General features: G+C 45.3%; 1 long non-coding RNA gene across 1 annotated transcript; it reads left to right on the top strand.

Annotated features, from left to right (window-relative positions):
* The first annotated feature begins 1494 nt into the window (after positions 1–1494).
* On the top strand, positions 1495–14591 carry LOC135966891 (uncharacterized). The gene is made up of 3 exons (XR_010580649.2): positions 1495–1645; positions 8431–8502; positions 13100–14591. It is a non-coding gene; the product is annotated as an uncharacterized lncRNA (long non-coding RNA).
* Positions 14592–14906: the final 315 nt, after the last annotated feature.

The raw sequence follows: 14906 nt of genomic DNA, 5'->3' as shown, positions 1-14906 counted from the left end.
AAAAAATTAGAGTGGAATATATGGAAACTTTGCTATTTGCATGCATTTACTTTTATGGTTTTTTTTTTTTTTTTTTTTTTTTTTTTTTTGAGACGGAGTCTCGCTCTGTCGCCCAGGCTGGAGTGCAGTGGCGCGATCCTGGCTCACTGCAAGCTCCGCCTCCCGGGTTCCCGCCATTCTCCTGCCTCTGCCTCCTGAGTAGCTGGGACTACAGGCGCCCGCCACCACGCCCGACTAATTTTTTGTATTTTTAGTAGAGACAGGGTTTCACTGTGGTCTCGATCTCCTGACCTTGTGATCCGCCTGCCTCGGCCTCCCAAAGTGCTGGGATTACAGGCTTGAGCCACCGCGCCCGGCTACTTTTATGGTTTATAAAATTATTTAAGCTTTATTCTTATCCATATTACTATCTAGTTATTCCCACATGACTTGTCTTAATATGTCTTCCCCCATTGCTTTAGATATCACCATACATTTATTCGTTTTTCAAGTGGATCTATTTTTCTTTTTCTAGACTGGTTAATCTCTTTCACTGGAAAGTCTATTATTTTTAATAAGCTCATGGTTTACATTTATAATATTTTATAAAAGGTTTTTTCATTGATGTTAATAAATATGAATGATCTGCTGTTTTTTTCTTTTGATATCATCTTTGTTAGTATTTGGTACCAATGTTCTATTTACTTCATAAAACATATTTGGAATTTGATTATATAAATGTATCCAATTATCACATGTACCCCAAAAATATATACATCTATTACATATCAATAAAGGGTAAATTTTTTTTTAAGTTTGGAAGTTTCCCTTTTTTTCTTTTTTCAAAAAGACCAATTTTATAATATTGCAATTTTTTTTTTTTTTTTTGAGACGGAGTCTTGCTCTGTCACCCAGGCTGGAGTGCAGTGGCCGGATCTCAGCTCACTGCAGCCTCCGCCTCCTGGGTTCACGCCATTCTCCTGCCTCAGCCTCCCGAGTAGCTGGGACTACAGGCGCCCGCCACCTCGCCCGGCTAGTTTTTTGTATTTTTTAGTAGAGACGGGGTTTCACCGTGTTAGCCAGGATGGTCTTGATCTCCTGACCTTGTGATCCACCCGCCTCGGCCTCCCAAAGTGCTGGGATTACAGGCTTCAGCCACCGTGCCTGGCCAATATTGCTATTTTTTAAACAATTAAGGATTTCTTTATGACTAATATTTACTCTATTTTAAAAGTATTTTGTGTTACATAAAAATAATTTTATTTTTGTTTAGTTTACACTTATTCATTTGAGATTAATAATCATGCCTTTGAAAATTTTTAATGTCTAGGAAGTCTTATTTAGCTGAATATATCCATCAGTCCTTAGGGGTATGGGCTAAATTTTCTCCCATAGGCAAAAATGTGGATGATTCACATGGAGAAAAGCAGCTCATAACAGTTATCTAATAATAGTGACATGGAGGAGGACTCCTCCGAGAGAGCTGTGCAGTTGGCAGGCAAGCTTATGAGGACCACACCAAGAACAGCTCAGCAGGCTTGAAGGCCTGGAGTGCTTTTAGCACTGTCTGCAATGGAAAGGAGGGGATTGCTGTGGGATGTCTCATGGTTTCTTCAGCTGGTGGAAGTCTTCAGAGGAGAACAGAAGATGGTCCCCACATCGTAAGGTGTGTAGGCCAAGTAATTATATGCCTTTTTTATGTTTTCTTGTCAGTATGTTGAACTAATGTGGTAACCTGGTTAATTATTACCAACTCAGGATACAGGGAGGTTTAAACATCTTTGATTTACTTAGAATCAGGGCAAGGATGAATCATGACTGAAAAAGTGTTGGGTCTAGGTAAATATGCCTTGTGACTATGCAGTCTCTGAATAGGAGAAGCTACTCCAACAGGAGTTGCCATGCTTCTTGTGAATGCTATAGGCTGCATACTGTTGGTTATGTAGAATAGCTAACGGCTCACCCCTATAGGACCATAGCTAGCTAAATCCTACTGTTCTGCAGGGACGTGGTAGCCTGTGATGTAGGATGTCCACTATGGAACTATTTCCATTCTATATGGGAGACTGAGGTGGGTGGATCACTTGAGGCCAAGACTTTGAGACCAACCTGACCAACATGGTGAAACCCCATCTCTACTAAAAATACAAAAATTAGCCGGGCATGGTGGCACATGCCTGTAATCCCAGCTATTCAGGAGACTGAGGCAAGAGAATCCCTTGAACCTGGGGGGCAGAGGTTGCAGTGAGCCAAGATCGTGCCACTGGCTTCCAGCCTAGGTGACAGAGCAAGACTCCACCTCAAAAAAAAAAAAAAAAAAAAAAAAAAAAAAAAAAAGCGAGTGGAATAGAATAGGAGACAAGTAGAGAGAATGTAATGGAATAGAATAGAAAGAATAGAATTGGATTAAACTGAATTGAACAGAATGGTGTGAAGTGGAATAGAACAGAGCTGAAGGAAATAGAATAGGAGTGGAGTGAAATGGAACAGAATGGAGTGGAATGGAATGGAGTAGGACAGGAGTGAAATAAAGCAGAATAGAGTTGACTAGACTGAAATATAATGGAATGGAGTAAGTGGAATGGGGTGAAGTGGAGTACAATAGAGTGGGAAGGAATGGAGTGCAATGAAGTCAAGGGAGTGGAGTGGAAATGAATGGAATGGAATACAGTGGAAAGAAATAGAATAGAATGAAGTGGAAATAGAATGGAGTGGAAATGAATGGAATGGAATACAGTGGAAAGAAATAGAATAGAATGAAGTGGAAATAGAATGGAGTGGAAATGAATGGAATGGAATGCAGTGGAAATAGAATAAAAGAATGAAGTGGAAATAGAATGGAGTGGAAATGAATGGAATGGAATACAGTGGAAAGAAATAGTATAGAACGAAGTGAAAATAGAATGGACTGGAAATGAATGGAATAGAATACAGTGGAAAGAAATAGAATAGAATGAAGTGGAAAGGAATATATTAGAATCAATTAAAGTGTAATGGAATACAGTAAGATAGAATGAAATAGAATTGAAGAGGATGGAATGGAGTGGAATGGAAAACAGAATGGAATGGAATGAAGGCAAGTGAAGTATAGTGAAAGACAACTGAATTGAACAGAATGGTGTTGAGTGGAGTGGAATACAATGGAGCGTAATGAAATAGAATGGAATGGAATAAGAATGAAGTGGAGTGGAGTGGAATATAAGAGTAGAATAGAATAGAATGGAATGGAGTAAAATGAAATAGACTAGACTAGAATAAATTGAAATAAAATGGAATGGAGTGGTATAAAACAGAATATAATTGAACATAATAAGCTAGAATACAAAGGAGTGGAGTAGAATACAGTGGAGTAGAATAGAGTGGAGTGGAATGGCATAGAATGTAACAGAATGCAGTGGAAGGGAATTGAAAAGAATGAAATCGGCCAGGTACAGTGGTTCACGCCTGTAATCCCAGCACTTTGGGAGGCCGAGGTGGGCAGAGCACGAGGTCAGGAGTTCGAGACCAGCCTGACCAACATGGTGAAACCCCGTCTCTACTAAAAATATAAAAATTAGCCAGGCGTGGTGGCAGGTGCCTGTAATCCCAGCAACTCGGGAGGCTGAGGCAGGAGAATCACTTGAACCCAGGAGGCAGAGGTTTCAGTGAGCCAAGATCGCACCACTGCACTCCAGCCTGGCGACAGAGTGAGACTCCATCTCAAAAACAACAACAACAACAACAACAACAAACAAACAAACAAAAAGAATGAAATTGAATAAAATATAATAAATTGGAAAAAATGGCACGGAGTAGAGTGAAACAGAATATAATTGAATAGAATATAATAGAATGAAATGGAGTGGTGTGGAATAGAGTGGAGTAAAATGAAAAAGAATGGAAGAGAATAGAAAGAATAGAATAAAATGGGATGGAGTGAAATGAAGGGAGTGAAGTATAATGGAAGGGAGGGGATAATAGAATGGAGTGGAATAAAATGAAATAGTATAGAAGGAAATGGAATAGAATATGCAAAATGAAATAGAGTGGAGTAGAAAGGGGTAGCATAGGATAGAAAAAGATAAAATGAAGTGGAGTGGTGTGTAATGGAATAGAACAGACTAGAATAGAACAGAACGGAATGCAGTGGGATGGAAACAAATGGAGTAGAACGGAATAAGTGAAATGGAATGGAGAGGAGTTGAGTGAGCTGGAGTAGACTGAACTGAATGGAGTGGGGGGCTGCACCTTGTAAGGACCTTCTTTCTAGTGGAGACTGCAGAGTTACGAGGTGGGCAGGGCATCACAAAGCAAGAGGGCTGAGTGCGATAGCTCAGGTCTCTCTTCCTTTACTTATTAAGCTGCCAGCTCCATTCCTATGATAACCCATTAATCAGGTAATCCATGAATAAGTAATTCATTCACGAGAGCTGAGCCTTCATGGTACCATCACCTCCTAAAGGTCCGATTTCTCAACACTGCCACATTGGGAATTAGGTTTCAACATGAGTTTTTGTGGGTACAAGCCATATTCAAACCACAGCACTGGAAGAGTACATTCTCGCTTTAACATTGAAGGGATAAGCCGGGCGCGGTGGCTCAAGCCTGTCATCCCAGCACTATGGGAGGCCGAGACGGGCGGATCTCGAGGTCAGGAGATCGAGACCATCCTGGCTAACACGGTGAAACCCTGTCTCTACTAAAAAATACAAAAAACTAGCCGGGCGAGGTGGCGGGCGCCTGTAGTCCCAGCTACTCGGGAGGCTGAGGCAGGAGAATGGCGTGAACCCGGGAGGCGGAGCTTGCAGTGAGCTGAGATCCGGCCACTGCACTCCAGCCTGGGCCACAGAGCAAGACTCCGTCTCAAAAAAACAAAACAAAACAAAACAAAACATTGAAGGGATAGATTGCCTAGGACAGTTTAAGTACATTTACCCTGTGAAGCTGAAGGGCTAGAGATTGCCTAGGACATACAACAGAGAAACCCACCAAGAAGAAAGTGGGTTTTTTTGTTTTGAAACAAGGTCTCGCTCTGTCACCCAGGCTGGAGATTAGTGGCACAATCTCAGCTCACAGCGGCCTCGGACTCCCAGACTCAAGAATCCTCCTTTGTCAGCCTGGGAGTCAGGCTGATTTCCATTCAGTCAGTAACTGGGATTACAGGTGCATGCCACCATGCCCGGCTAATTTTTGTATAAAAAAGGTTTTCATGCTAGGCATGGTGGCTCACGTCTGTAATCCCAGCAATCTGGGAGGCTGAGGTGGGTGGATCACTAGGTCAGGAGTTTGAGACCAGCCTGGCCAGCATGGTGAAACCCTGTCTCTACTAAAAATACAAAAATAAAAATAAAATAAAATAAAAAATAGCCAGGCATGGTGGCATGTGCCTGTAGTCCGAGCTACTCCAGAGGCTGAGGCAGGAGAATTTCTTGAACCCGGGAGGCGGAGGTTGCAGTGAGCTGAGATCACGCCACTGCACTCTGGCCTGGGCGACAGAGCAAGACTCCCTCTCAACAACAAAAAAGTTTTAAAATTTAATTCAGTGTTTAAAAATGTACTCAGGGGCCGGGCACTGTGGCTCATGCCTGTAATTCCAGCATTTTGGGAGGCCGAGACAGGTGGATTATCTGAGCTCAGGAGTTCAAGACCAGCCTGACAAACATAGTGAAACCCCATCTCTACTAAAAACACAAAAATTAGCCAGGTATGGTGGCATGTGCCTGTAATCCCAGCTACTCAGGAGGCTGAGGCAGGAGAATCGCTTGAACCCGGGAGGTCAAGGCTGCAGTGAGCTGAGATGGCGCCACTGCACTCCAACCTGGATGACAGAGTGAGACTCCACCTCCAAAAAAAAAAAAAAGAGTACTCAGGCTGGGCGCGGTGGCTCACGCTTGTAATTCCAATACTTTGGGAGGCCGAGGCAAGCAGATCACTTGAGATCAGGAGTTCAAGACTAGCCTGGTCAACATGGCAAAACCCCATCTTTACTAAAAATATAAAAATTAGCCAGACGTGATGTTGTGTGCCTGTAATACCAGCTACTAGGGAGGCTGAGGCAGGATAATTATTTGAACCCAGGAGGTGGAGGTTGCAGTGAGCCGAAATCACATCATTGCAACAGAGCAAGAGTCCGTCTCCAAAAAAAAAATTTAAAAAAAATTTTTAAAAACCTTCAAAATTCAAAAGGACAAACCAAAACATGAAAAATCTCCCTGTGACCTTTCATCACCTAGACCTTCAGTTCCATTTTCCAAAGGAAATGATGTTAACATTGCTATGTGAATCTCCCCAAAATATTTTATACATACAATAGCATGTATATATAGCATATATAACTATAGCTATGTGTTGTATTAATTTCCTATTGGTGCTATAAAAATTACCACAAATTTAATTGTTTAAAATAAAATATATTTAGGCTGGGCACGGTGGCCCATGCCTGTAATCCCAGCACTTTGGGAAGCCGAGGTGGGCATATCACCTGAGGTAGGGAGTTCGAGACCAGTCTGACCAACATGGAGAAACAACATCTCTACTAAAAATACAAAATTAGCCGGGCATGGTGGCACATGCCTCTAATCCCAGCTATTCGGGAGGCTGAAGCAGGAGAATCCCTTGAACCCGGGAGGTGGAGGTTGCAGTGAGCCGAGATCATGCCACTGCACTCCAGCCTGGGCAACAAGAATGAAACTCCGTCTCGGCCGGGCGCGGTGGCTCAAGCCTGTAATCCCAGCACTTTGGGAGGCCAAGACGGGTGGATCACGAGGTCAGGAGATCGAGACCATCCTGGCTAACACGGTGAAACCCCGTCTCTACTAAAAAATAGAAAAAACTAGCCGGGTGAGGTGGCGGGCGCCTGTAGTCCCAACTACTTGGGAGGCTGAGGCAGGAGAATGGCGTGAACCCAGGAGGCGGAGCTTGCAGTGAGCTGAGATCCAGCCACTGCACTCCAGCCTGGGCCACTGAGGGAGACTCTGTCTCAAAAAAAAAAAAAAAAAAAAAAGAAACTCCGTCTCAAAATAAATAAATAAATAAATAAATAAATAAATAAATAAATATAAATAAAATATATTTATTATCTTGCAATTCTGGAGTCAGACATCTCACATGGGCCACAGTGGGCTAAAAATTAAGATGTCTGCCAAGCCTGGTGGCTCATGCCTATAATCCCAGTGCTTTGAGAGGCCTAGGCAGGAGGATCACTTGAGCCCAGGAGTTCAAGGCCAGCCTGGGCAACATAGCGAGACCCTCATCTCTACAAAAAAAATTTTTTTAACTCGCCAGGTGTGGCGGCACACACCTGTAGTCCAGAGGCTGAGATGGGAGGACTGCTTGAGTCCAGGAGTTCAAGGTTGCAGTAAGCCATGAACATGCCGCTGCACTCCAGCCTGGGTGACAGAGGGAGAACTAGTATCAAAAAAAAAAAAAGAAAGAAAAGAAAAAGAAGACATAAAGAAAGAAAAGTACATGTGCAATATACGCAATGTTAGTTAAATAGATGAGTTGATTAGACACGTTTGTCTATTTATGTTTATTTATTCATTTTTGAGACGGAATCTCACTCTCACTGCCCAGGCTGGAATGCAGGGGCATGATCATGGCTCACTGCAGCCTCAACTCCCTGGGCTCAAGCGATCCTCCCACCTTAGCCTCCTGAGTAGCTGACTACAGTAGCTGACTACGTGGTGCTCACCACCACAGCCAGCTAATTTTTTAAATTTTTAGTAGAGACTGGGTTTCAACACATTATGCAGGTTGGTCTCGAACTCCTGGGCTCAAGTGATCTGCCCGCGTCCACCTCCAAAGTGCTGGGATTACAGGTATTTGCCACGGCACCTGGCCTGTTTTTTTTTTTTTTTTTTTTTTTTTTTTTGAGACGGAGTCTCGCTCTGTCGCCCAGGCTGGAGTGCAGTGGCTGGATCTCGGCTCACTGCAAGCTCCACCTCCCGGGTTCACGCCATTCTCCTGCCTCAGCCTCCCGAGTAGCTGGGACTACAGGCGCCGCCACCACGCCCGGCTAGTTTTTTGTATTTTTTAGTAGAGATGGGGTTTCACCGTGTTAGCCAGGATGGTCTCGATCTCCTGACCTCGTGATCCACCCGTCTCGGCCTCCCAAAGAGCTGGGATTACAGGCTTGAGCCACCACGCCCGGCCTGGCCTGTTTATTTTTGAGATGAGGTCTGGCAATGTGACCCAGGCTGGACTTGAACTCTGGGCTTAAACTATCCTTCCACTTCAGCCTCCTGAGTAGTTGGGACTACAGGCTTGCACCACCACACCCAGAATATTATTAAACACCTCCCAGATCCAGGTGCTTTTTTGAGCCTGTGTGACGAAGACATGAGCTCACGATTATTACAGCATCCAGCCGAATAGCAAGGATTCAAAATGAACATGGGAAGATATCTCCCCAAACCACTGTCTTGTTTTGTCTTACGACTACAGCATTTCTGATTCTTAATTTATTCACAGACCACTTTCATCATATCGCCACTGCGAATGCCACCTGTACTGTGTCAAGTACAAAAAAAAACTCCAGACTTGGTAAGAGTCACTTTTTAGAAAAGGATTATTGCAAGAGGAAGGGGAAGGGGCTGTTGTAATAGGAAGAGGGGGACTATTTCAATAAGGAGAACACTCCCACCGTGAAATCTGCCAGCATCTCAAAGGTTGCGTAGAAAGGGGTTTTTCTTCTAGAGGGAAGAGTGACTAAAGCTAGGAAGAAAGAAGTGTGGGGAAATGGGAGGAGCCTAATGAAGGGAGGGATGGGAGGTGGGGTGAATGGAGAGTAGATAGAGAATGTTTTACCAGGCTTCCAGCCTGTTCTTGGGAGGGGCTGTCTGCTGCCCCAGGCTGAGGGTAGGTCCAGGATCAGGGGCCTGGGAGGAGAATTTGGCTAACGAATACTCTATTCTGATGGATCAGTGAGTACAGGCAGTCAGTCTAATCATTTGTGGGACAATGAGCGAGAATTTGGAAGGTCTGTGTGTGGTCTTATGCCAGGTCAACAAGGGTGCATCTTCAAGCCCTCTCTAAGTCATGTGAGGAAGGGAAGTTCTTTGCTGTGTCAACTGAAATTAAGGCCGTGGAGGCAGACATAATTTTGATAAATGTTTTGTAAATCAAAGAGTATCTGAGTCTCAGTCAATTAGGAAGTTTATTTTGCCAAGGTTGAGGACACACCCATGACACAGCCTCAGGAGGTCCTGATGACATGTGCCAAGGTGATCGGGCACAGCTCAGTTTTATACATTTTTGGGAGGCATAGGACATCAATCAGCACATGTAAAATGTTCATTGGTTCCGCCTGGAAAGGCAGGACAACTTGAAGCGAGGAGAGGGCTTCCAGGTAATAGGTAGGTAAGAGACAAGGGTTGCATTCTTTTGAGTTTCTGATTAGCCTTTCCAAAGGAAGTCATCAGATACGCATCTATCTCAGTGAGCAGAGGGATGACTGAGTTCTGTCTGTCCTCTGTCCACAAATTGTGAGAAAGGTATGTCATTTTTTACTTATTTATTTTTTAAATCTTAGTAGCTATTTTTTTTTTTTTGGAATGGAATGGGAGGCATGATGAGATTTGAGGAACTCAACGCAAAGATTTTTAACTCAGGGACAGGATGTAAGCCACGAATCATAAAACCTTCTCCAGGTAGTTAATTTGGACCTGTAAGTTATCAGCTGGAAGCCATTTCCAGGACGCAAAGGGTAGGAGGATTGTTTTAATTCACACTCACAGGGCTCAGGTAAAAGTAACCATTGTCAGCCAGTATACTTGATGTTCTTCCTTTTAATAACTGTAATCAAGTTCCTCAAAGAAAGCTTCAGATTGCTCATACAAAAGGACAACCGGTAGCATTTGCCATAAAGAAAGGGTGTCTAAGGGCCAGGAGTGGTGGCTCACACCTGTAATCTCAGCACTTTGGGAGGCTGAGGCGGGCGGGTCACAAGGTCAGGAGATTGAGACCATCCTGGTTAACACAGTGAAACCCCATCTCTACTAAAAATACAAAAAAAAAAAAAAAAAAATTAGCAGGGCATGGTGGCAGGTGCCTGTAGTCCCAGCTACTCAGGAGGCTGAGGCAGGAGAATGGCATGAACCCAGGAGGCAGAGCTTGCAGTGAGCCGAGATCAAGCCACTGCACTCCAGCCTGGGAGACAGTGAGACTCCATCTAAAAAAAAAAAAAAGGTGCCTGAAGATGAACTCAAAACAAAGCAATGCTATTGAACTGTAGACACTGGAGTCCAGCCGGGTCTGTGAGTTTGTCTTCATTGAATAATGGAGGTTAGTCAGTGTCAAAGCAGCCGGGTCTGTGAGTTTGTCTTCATTGAATAATGGAGGTTAGTCAGTGTCAAAGCAGCCGGGTCTGTGAGTTTGTCTTCATTGAATAATGGAGGTTAGTCAGTGTCAAAGCAGCCACGAAGACATCCCAGCACTGAAGAAGGCTCACTGTGTGATCTCACCAGAAGAGTGGAAGAAAAGAATAACTTTTCATATATAACTTAGTGTTTTTAACGCTGCATCCATTCGCCAAACTAAAATTATCTCATTAATTCCCCACTTTGGGAATCCCAAACGATACGCTAGGATGCCATAGAAAAATTTCACATCAGTTTTTTAAAAAGTAAACTTTAGTTTTTAGAAGAGAGCTTTAGACATTCAGAAAAATTGGTAAGATAATGCGGAGAGTTCCCATAAACTCTACACTCAGTTTCTTCTATTATTAGTATTTTATTAATGTATTTGTTGGGTACATGTTATAATTAATAAATCAATATAGATACGTTATTAACTAAAGGCCATGCTTTGTTCGGATTTCCTCAGTTTTCACGTCATGTCTCTTTACTGTTCTGGGACATCGATCTAGGATGCCTCCTTGCACCCAGCTGTCCTGCCTCCTTAGTCTCTCCTTGACTGACAGTTTCTCACACTTTCTTGTTTTTGATGACCTTGATCGTTTTGAGGTATCGTGACATTTTGTAAAATATCCCTCAATCAAGGTTTGTCTGATGATTTTCTTTTTTTCTTTTTTTTAAATAGAGACGAGATCTCACTATGTTGCCCAGGCTGTTCTGGAACTCGTGGGCTCAAGTGATCCTCCTGCCTCAGCCTCCCAAAGTGCTGGGATTACCGGCATAAGCCACTTTGCCCAGTCTGTCTGATGATTTTCTCATGGTTAGATGAGAGTTTTGAGGGAGGAAGGTTTGGGGTTGGAAGACCACGGAGGTAAAGTGCCCTTCTCAGCACTTCATTCTCAAGGGTTCAAACTGTCAACTTGACTTATCATTGTTGATGTTGGCCTTGGTCACCTGCCTCAGGTAATGGTTGTCAGATTTGTCCATTATACAGTGACTCTTTCCTCCTTTCCACACTGTATAGATGGAGAGGCAGTCACTATAAACAATCCATACCCAAGGGCTGAAGTGTTATGCTCCCACTCCTCAAGGACAGATCATCTATGTAAATCATTTGGAGCTCTGCACAGGTGATATCTACTCCCCATTTATTTCTCCAACCCTTTGTTTATCATGGGGACACCCCCACGATCCAATCACCTGCCCCCTTCGACCCATGGGGATTACAGGTTCCTCCCTCAACACACGAGGATTACAAATTGAGATGAGATTTGGGTGGGCACACAGAGCCAAACCATCTCAATACAGGTTTTTGCTCTGTCACCCCAAGCTGGAGTACAGTGGCATGATCAAGGGTTCGGTGCATCCTCCGCCTCCTGGGCTCAAACAATCCTTCCACCTCACCCTCCAGAGTAGCTGGGACTACAGGCACATGCCACCATACCCAGCTAATTTTTGTACTTTTTATACAGATGAGGTTTTGCCACGTTGCCCAGGCTGGTCTCGAACTCCAGGGCTCAAGTGATCCACCGCCTTGGCCTCCCAAAGTGCTGGGATTACAGGTGTGAGCCACTGTGCCCAGCCACTTGTCTGTGAGTGCTTTCTTCCCTGACCACCTCATGTACTCTGACAACTTCAATTACAGCAACAGGGCAAGACCCCCAACATTTTCCCAGCAGCTTAAAGCTCTCTGTTCTTTGGATTTGCATGTTCAGCTGTGTCCCGCCACGGCTACCCTTTCGCTCTGCATGTTCCACACTGAACTCCTGCTACAATATTCCTTCCTCCCCAAGACATCGCCCCTGTGTTCACGTAGAAACCTGGAAGTTTGCCTCCCAGCTTGCCACCCAAATACTTCTCAAATCTCTGTACTTTTCTTCACCCATATGGTTGCCTCCAAACTGCTCTGTGCTGGAATTTCACCTGTCCTAGCTCAGTGGCCTTGACACTCACCTGAAATCCCCCAGCACTGCCCTCTCCCCAGCATCCCACCATCTTCTCCCTTGTTCCCCACTGTCCCCTCCCCCTGTACCCCATTATCCTTCTGTACCCCATTTTTCTCTCCTCTGCACCCCACTGCAGCAGAGCCACCTTTAAAAATACAAACTTCAGCCAGCAAGGTGGCTCACACTTGTAATCTCAGCACTTCGGGAGACTGAGGCCAGGAGTTCAAGACCAGCTTGGGCAACATGGTGAAACCTTGTCTCTACAAAAAATAAATTAAAAAATTAGCCAGGCATGGTGGAGCATGCCTGTAGTCCCGGCTACTTGGGAGGGTGAGGTAGAAGCATAGCTTGAGTCCAGGAGTTCAAGGCTGCAATGAGCTATGATGGTGCCACTGCACTCCAGCCTGGATGAGAGAGTGAGACCCTGTCTCAAAAAATAAATAAAGTAAAAATGTAAACCTGGTTATGCTACCTCCCTGCTGTGATAGGGTCTCAAGGTACATTCCAACAAGATCTGTTGCCACTCTGTCCCTTGTTCCCAAAGCTACATGGGTCCTCCTGAAGTCCGTCCAGCCATGGACAGCCCTGCCTCATCCCATTCCTGTGCTGCCTTTTCTTCATCTTCCACATCTGCCTTTCAAAGTTACTTCTCCTGGAAGGCTTCTGTGCCCTACAAACTAAGAGAAAATTCCCTGATACATTCTCTATGTATTCCTAATCTGTAGCCCTTATCACAGTGGTAATTTAAAAATCATTTATTAGTATTCGTTACTTTATGCCTGAAAGATTCTCCCCCGGGGCCTGAAAGCTTAAGCAGATGAATAACTCCTCCCTCCTCAGGCCCAGTCCCAAGGTACAAGGCCGCTTGCGCCAGCAGCGTGCGTCAGCAAGATAGCAGAAGCTGGAAGAGGACCCGCCGGAAGACACGTACCCGGGCCGGGAGACACCTACCCTGGCGGGGAGACACCTACCCCGAAGGATGGAGAGAGGGATTCAGGTACTACATAGCAGTCCGGTCAGAATGGGACACTTCCTGTTTACAGGACACTATAAAACCCCTGCCTCATCCTCATTTGGTGCTGACGCCATTTTAGGCCTCAGCCCGTCTGCACCCAGGTGCCCAATAAAACAGCGTGTTGCTCCACACCACCTCGTGTTGTTTGTTGGCGCGCTCCGGGGGTTCAAATGATACTTTAATCTGGTGCTGAAACCCTGGAGGGGCTCAGGTCTGCCTCCCCCGTGGACCTACCCCTGCACCCCGGAGAACCGGCCACAGCAGTGGGACAAAGGAAGCTCCTCAGCCTCCAGTCGCCTCTCTGTGCACGCATCTCACCTACCTGTAAGTTTCCCGGAGCCCGGTTAACAGGGAAAAATCCTCAGGGCCTCTCTTGGTTTCTCCGTTGGAAAATCCAAGCTTGGTCCGAAGGCTCGGGCATGTGCCAGGCACTCGCTGATCATCTGGTCTTAGGGGGTCGCCTCTAAACCATTTGATCCCGTTCCCGGTCGAAAAAGGCAGGGGTGATAATCGCTCCTTTTATATTCTCCCTCCGGCTGTCCAGGATGGTCTCCTTTTCATTGTTCTCCAGAGCCTACCCTCTGTTATGGGAAATTCTCAGTCTTCCATTCCAAAGGACAGCCCGCTAGGCTGCCTCATAAAAACCTGCAAACCTTAGGCCTCAGGCAAGATGTCTGCCCTAAGCGCCTTGTCTTTTTTTCAATTCAGTCTGGCCGCAGTACAAATTAGATAACGGGCCTGCAAATGGAACATTCAACTTTGCAATTTTAACTGACTTAAGCAACTATTGCTGATGACTGGAGAAATGGGGAGAAATTCCTTATGTCCTTATGTCCAGGCCTTTTTGCACTCAGATCACAACCCGACCTCTGCAGTTCTTGCTCACCTGTTTCTTCTCCTCCATTCTCGCCGCCTTGATCGCATTTCTCCTCCCAACCCTACCTCTTTTTCCACGTGTGATCCAGCAGACTGCTGCCCACCCCTCCCAGCTCCTTCCTCTCCCTCTCAACCTTTTCTTTAACCCCCCCCCCAGGCTCCTCTGTATCTTCGCAGCCGCCATCTTCCCAGTCAGCAGTATCCACTCCTTTTCCCACACCATCCGGTCCTCAGGACAATTTAGTATCGCCTGTAGCCATTCTCCTCCCCCATCGCCCTCACCTGAGGCTTGTAAACCCTTCTTGCCACCTTACACCCCTATGTAGCCTCTACAGCCTGTTAACTCAACCCGGCTTCCCCCTTCAAACCCTCAGCAGGAACCACTTCCAGGTCCTTCCTTCTCTCCAGCCCCTACTCCCTCAGGCGCCATCTTTGGCCCATGCCCCACCCTTACTTCAGTGCCTGTGCTAGAGTGCCCCCTTCAGGAAGTAGCAGGAACTGAAGGTATTGTTAGAGTTCATGTTCCCTTCTCCCTCGCTGATCGCTCTCAAATTAACAAAAGACTCGGTTCATTTCCAGAAGACCCTACCTCTTATATTAGAGAATTCCATACCTCACCCAGTCTTATGAACTAACCTTGCATGACCTCTACTTTATCCTCTCTTCCACCATCACCCCAGAAGACTGAGACCATATCTGGACCCTAACTCAGGCACCTGCAGATACAATTCATCACCAGGCTCCTGCCCAGCCTCC

The sequence above is a fragment of the Macaca fascicularis genome, chromosome 1 (genome assembly GCF_037993035.2).
Source record: "Macaca fascicularis isolate 582-1 chromosome 1, T2T-MFA8v1.1".
NCBI classification, from domain to species: domain Eukaryota; kingdom Metazoa; phylum Chordata; class Mammalia; order Primates; family Cercopithecidae; genus Macaca; species Macaca fascicularis.
Note: the sequence above shows the minus strand (reverse complement) of the source record. Positions and strands in the feature narration are given on the sequence as shown.